The sequence below is a fragment of the Candoia aspera genome, chromosome 5, assembly GCF_035149785.1.
Source record: "Candoia aspera isolate rCanAsp1 chromosome 5, rCanAsp1.hap2, whole genome shotgun sequence".
Taxonomy (NCBI): domain Eukaryota; kingdom Metazoa; phylum Chordata; class Lepidosauria; order Squamata; family Boidae; genus Candoia; species Candoia aspera.
Genome location: NC_086157.1, coordinates 39418451 through 39424450, shown reverse-complemented (window position 1 = coordinate 39424450; position 6000 = coordinate 39418451).

Sequence of the window (6000 nt, the reverse complement as noted above, 5' to 3'; positions counted from 1 at the left end):
GGCATACCTATTAATTTCAGCATTATATTGGAATGAAAATGACATGTGGGCTCAACTTAGGTGTTACTATTTGGCACCCTTAAAGTCCTGGGGATTTTTAGTTCCCTCTATGATAGGAAGTTAAATCATTTTTCCAGCAATGAAGATGGTCAGCCATATTTGGTCCTTATAGGGAGGAAAACTAAAATTCAATTTTAGTTCTCATAAAGACTTTAGAATAAACCTTACTTAATGATAGGTGAAAAGATTTTTTTCTAGAAAACATGGATTGAAAATGAGATAATTATTCTTAATCAATTAATGTAATGACACTTTAAAAACTTTGAAACTTCACCAAAGGAATATAATTTACCGATAGCAATATATACAGTTAAAACACTTTTTATGGTCCCTATTTGGCCTTTGTGCCTTAGTGGACTCCAAAAGCCAGTTTGTTCTAGTGGTTAAGGCACCAGGCTGGAAACCAGGAGACTGTGAGTTCTAGTCCCACCTGAGGCACAAAAGCTGGCTGGGTGACTTCGGGCTCTCTTAGCCCACATCAGCTGCAGGCAACAAACTGGTCAGTTAATTCCTGTCACAACCAATGGATCAATATTCAGTTGATCCGAAAAAAACAGACACTGCCCTTCTGGAAAAAATGTTAGGAAGAAAAAAAAATAGTGTATGGTGTAAGAAATATAATGTATAAAAATGGAAGCTCCAATGATTCATATAAACATTAGTTTTAATATGTACCTGTTGTGCCTTTTTATTAGGTTAACTGAACATATTACCAATGGAGTATTATTAAAATGAGAGCCAGTTTGGTCTGGTGGTTAAGGCAACGGGCTAGGAACCAGGAGCCTGAGAGTTCTAGTCCCTCCTTAGGCATGAAAGCTGGCTGGGTGACCTTGGGCCAGTCACTCCCTCAGCCCAACTCACCTCACAGGGTGGTTGTTGTGGGGAAAGTAGGAGGAGGAAAGAGTATTAGGTAAGTTTGCCGCCTTGAGTTATTTATAAAAATAATAAAGGTGGGATAAAAATTTAAAAAAAAACCTCCAGAGGCATTCAGTATATTGGAGAAGGCTTTCCTAGAGACCAAATCAATAATGCACTATTATTTAAAAAATTAAAAATGATACAAAGAAATTTGGATAATATACAAGAAATATTAAATAAAAAATAAAATAAAAATGGGAGTATCTTATATTACAAAGTAGTCTCAGGTTTTAAGAAACATTACATACATTTCATATTATTTGAAAACTCAGTTCAGCAAAAAATCGTTTTTTGGGTTTATAGGACTACTCAAAGAATGTTTGAAAAAGGTTGGCTGTCCTCCTTTTTTTGCTGGAGATGTAATACATTTAGTGCACATGCTATGGATTTACCCACTGGGACTCCCACAATCTGAAATTTGTCAATTAATCAAAAAACTGTTATATCATGCCTGGATGACTGCATAGAAGGTAATTTCTAGAAGGATGTCTATATATCTGACTCTAGATTTTAGACTCTGTACAAACAACTAAGATTTGAATAGTGAGGTAGTGAAATCTTGAAATTTTTACTGTTGATTTCTTTTTCCTCTTTTCTTCTCTTTCTCTCTTCTCTTCTAAAATATTTTTGCTCTTTTGTTTTTTGTTTTTCTTTTTATTCAGTTACCTTCAGGTTTTTTTAACTGTTTGGTTTTTTTTTAATAGTATTCAGTCTACATATGTTTGTGTGTATATATACACATCCTATTATATACAGTATACACACACACAAACATATGTAGATTTCATATCAATAAAAAATCCCCACTTTAAAAAACCTGTTAAGTAACTGAATAAAAAGACAGACACACAGACACACACACACACACGAAGTTTAGAGCCTCGTGTGGCACAGAGGGGTAGGCGGCAGTATTGCAACCGAAACTCTCCCCACAACCTGAGTTCAATCCCAGCGGAAGCTGGATTCTTGGGTAGCCGGCTCAGGTCAACTCAGCCTTCCATCCTTCCAAGGTCGGTAAAATGAGTGCCCAGTTCACTGGGGAAGGTGACGACCAGGGAAGGCAATGGCAAACCACCCTGATTTCCTAACAGTCAGGAATCACGCTGAGACGAGCAGTAGGTCTCTAGTGTTTATTACTGCTACATAAGACAGAACAAACTGAAGAAGCGTGGGAAAACCCAGACAGATAAACCCTAACCCTAACCTGGAAGTGAACTGAGGGCCTCTGTCACTCACCAAGTGATTTACCATGCCTCTATACCTAAAAACATGGTCCATGAACAACTGTGCTGTGGCTTGCACAGATGGGAGGCCCGTGCAAGGAATAAAATGCGCCATTTTAGTGAAAAGGTCCACCACTACTAGTATGGAAGTCAGCCCCTGGACCGGGGGTAATTCAGTGATAAAATCCATGGAGATAGTATCCCAAGGCCTACTGGGGGTGGGTAAGGGTTGCAAGAGTCCTGTGGGCTTCCCTGGGAGAGGCTTGGCTCGTCTACAGGTATGACAAGAAGCCACGTAATCCTTTATGTCTGCAGTCATCTTAGGCCACCAGTAGTCTCTCAGAGCTCTATGGAGAGTTTTGAAAACACCTCCGTGGCCTGCCATTTGATGGTCATGGCAAAGTCTCAGTACTTCTTCCCTCAATGAGGGGGGAATGTATAATCGCACGCTATGCCAGAGGATTCCTGCCTCCACATTAAATGGGGAGGCAGTGTCTTGCAGGGCCCTCTGGTAGTCATCTATCCTGGCCCTGGCATATGGGTCCTGTTGCTGCTGAGCTCTGACTCTTGTAAATAGGTCCTCTGCTTGTCTGCCTGCTGCTAAAATCTCTGTCTGGTTCCCCCTCATAGACTGATCAAAGTTGTGAGGTTGTAATATAGTAGCCTGTACCTCCTGGTGAGTAGCGGGGGTTGCCTGAATGGATCGAGTCAGAGCATCTGCCAAACGGTTCTGCACCTCAGGAACATAAGAAATAACAAAATTGAAACGGGAGAAAAATTGGCTCCATCTGATTTGGCGTGGGGTGAGGGATCTGGTGTTTTGTAGAAGCTGTAAATTCTTGTGACCGGTGCAAACTTTCACAGGAAAGGCTGCACCTTCTAGCCAGTGCCTCCACTCTTGGAATGCTGCTTTAATTGCTAGCAACTCCTTGTTAAAAACATCATAGTTTCTCTCTGCTGGTGAGAGCATGTGTGAACAAAAGGCACAAGGAATCAATGTATTCTCGGCTTTGTTTGTATATTGCAATAACACCACCCCAATGGCAATATCGGAAGCATCTGAATGCATTATGGATTGCTTCGGGGGATCAGGGTGCTTTAACAGCGGCTGGGATGCAAAGAGTTGCTGAAATTCCTGGAGGGCTGCTTGCTCCCTCTCCCCCCAAATGAATTTTGATCCTTTCTTCAAAAGCTGTGTGAGGGGTTTAGCCCTGTCACTAAATTTTTTTATGAACCTCCTGTAAAAATTGCAGAACCCTAGGAACCTTTGTACATCTTTCACATTTCGGGGGGGTTGCCAAGAGAGAATTGCCTGGACCTTTGAAGGATCCATGGATACGCCTTCTGTTGATATTTTATAGCCCAGGAAATGTAATTCAGCTAAATCAAAGGCACATTTCTCTAGCTTGGCGAACAGCTTGTTCTCTCTCAGTCTTTGTAAGACATTATGTACATGGGTTACATGAGTTGTAGCATCCTCAGAGAATATTAATATGTCATCTAGATAAATGACTAGATACTTATCTAGTAAATCAGAGAAAATTTGATTCATAAATCGGGAAAATATGGCTCCTGCATTAGACAAGCCAAAGGGCAAAACAAGGTACTCAAATTTACCAAACCTGGTATCGAAGGCAGTCAGATATTCATGCTCCTCTTTCATCCGGATCAGATTGTACGCATTCCTGAGGTCCAACCTAGTAAAAATGCGTGCTTTCTGTAAGCGATCCAGCAGATCAGATATTAGCGGCAAGGGATAATTTTCTTTTATAGTGAGTTTATTGAGGGAACTGAAATCGTGTACCACTCTCATGGGTGCCTCCTGGTTTGCCGGTGCCAATGGGTCAGGCTTCTTTGGTACGAAGAAGGTAGGAGCAGATGCTGGGGAAGTAGATGGTCGGATGAAACCCTTTTGGAGATTAGAATCCAACTAATCCTTTAAGGTGGCTAGTTCCTTGGGGAACATGGGATATTGTTTCCTTGCTGGAATCTTGGCTCCTGGTATCAACTCAATGGTGCAGTCACAGTCCCTATGGGGGGGTAGTGCTGTGGCCTCTTGTTCACTGAAAATGTCTGCAAAATCTGCATACTTGGCTGGCAACTGGACCCCCCCTGCTTCTGTGGCTTTGTTGGTTGCTGGAGAGAGGAGAGCGGCTTGAATCTTGTGGTGCTGGCATTCCTTAGCTGGGTAGGAGATTGCTCCCGTAGTCCAGTTTAACAATGGGTTGTGGATCTTCAGCCAAGGTGTGCCCAGGACTATAGGCACAATAAGTGATGCCGTAACATAAAGTTGGATCCACTCAGTGTGGTCTCCCGTTGTTAGTTGCAAAGGTTCTGTGAACCTTCTAATCAGCCCTGCCTTGAGGGGCTGGCCATCAATGGTCTCCACTTCTATGGGACGTGGCAATTCTATGGTCGGGATGTTGAAGTCTTGTACAGTCTGTACATCAATAAAATTGGTGGAAGCTCTGCAATCCACGAGGGCCTCCAGCTTGACCTGGTGCTCTGGGTTTACGTTCATTATGACTGGTAAGTAGTAAAAGGATTGCTTGGAATCCTCGGAATGAGCCCTTCTTAATTGATTGTCTCCCTGCTGAGTTCTGTGGAGGGAGACCGACGGAGTTTCCCTGGTTGGAAGTAGAGGCAGAGGCAGCTCTTGGTTCAGCTGCTTGCCCTGGGGCTCTTACGGAATTTGCTTGGCTTCTCTCTGGGCAAGCTCTCACCATGTGCCCCTGGACTCCACAGTAGAAACAGAGGGCTCTCTCTCCCCTTCTCTGTCTCTCAGCCTCGGAAATAAGCTTCCTGCTCGCCCCGATCTGCATCGGCTCCTCTGGCCCTGAGTAAGGAGATGCTGTGGAAAGAGCTGGAAATCCTGGAAGCACTCTGAGGCCCCTGCTTCTCCCCAGCTGCATCTGTCTGAGCTCTTCTAGCCTGGCGTCTACGACCACAGACAGTTGATATAAACCTTCTAGGGTAGCTGGTGTTCCCTGGCGCACTAATTCATTTTTAATTTCTTCATCCAGCCCCTGTTTGAATTGATCTTTCAAGGCACTCTCATTCCAGTCCAAATCTCCTGCTAACAGCTTGAAATCAGCAATGTAGATTCCCACTCTCTTGTTGCCTTGCTTGAGCTTCTGAATTTCCCGGCTGGCAGTGACCTCTGATCGGGTCATCAAAGTGTGCTCGGAACCCTGCCAGAAAATTCTGGTAGTCGTTGAGAATTGGGTCATTGTTCTCCACCATGGGAATAGCCCATTTGGCTGCTGGGCCCTTTAGCAGAATGAAGGTGACTCTGGTTCTGTCTGTGGGAAACTCTGCCGGTCTGCTGTCAAAAAACATTGTGCACTGTGTGAGAAAGGTTCTCAACTGTCCTGCTTCTCCTCCAAACTTCTCTGGTAGACTGCCCTGGGATCTCAAGACTACTGGTGGAGCTGCTGCTGCTGCTGCTGCTGGCACCGGTTGTGGGTTAATCGGAGCTGGTTGTTGTAACTGCTGTAGCATGGCTGCTTGTAACGTGTTGATCTGGAGATCTACTTGTTGGTGGTGTTGTTGCAGGGCTGCTGCCAATTGTGGGATGGCTTGCCAAATTTCCTGGTTTTCCGAAGACATTTTCCAAATGTCTCTCCTTTATTTTTCTTTGTTCCTCCCTCTTTCAATGGGAGTAGGAGTTTGTTAGGATTGATGTCCTAACAGTCAGGAATCATGCTGAGATGAGGAGTAGGTCTCTAGTGTTTATTACTGCTACATAAGACAGAAAATCCTAACAAACTGAAGAAGCGTGGGGAAACCCAGACAGATA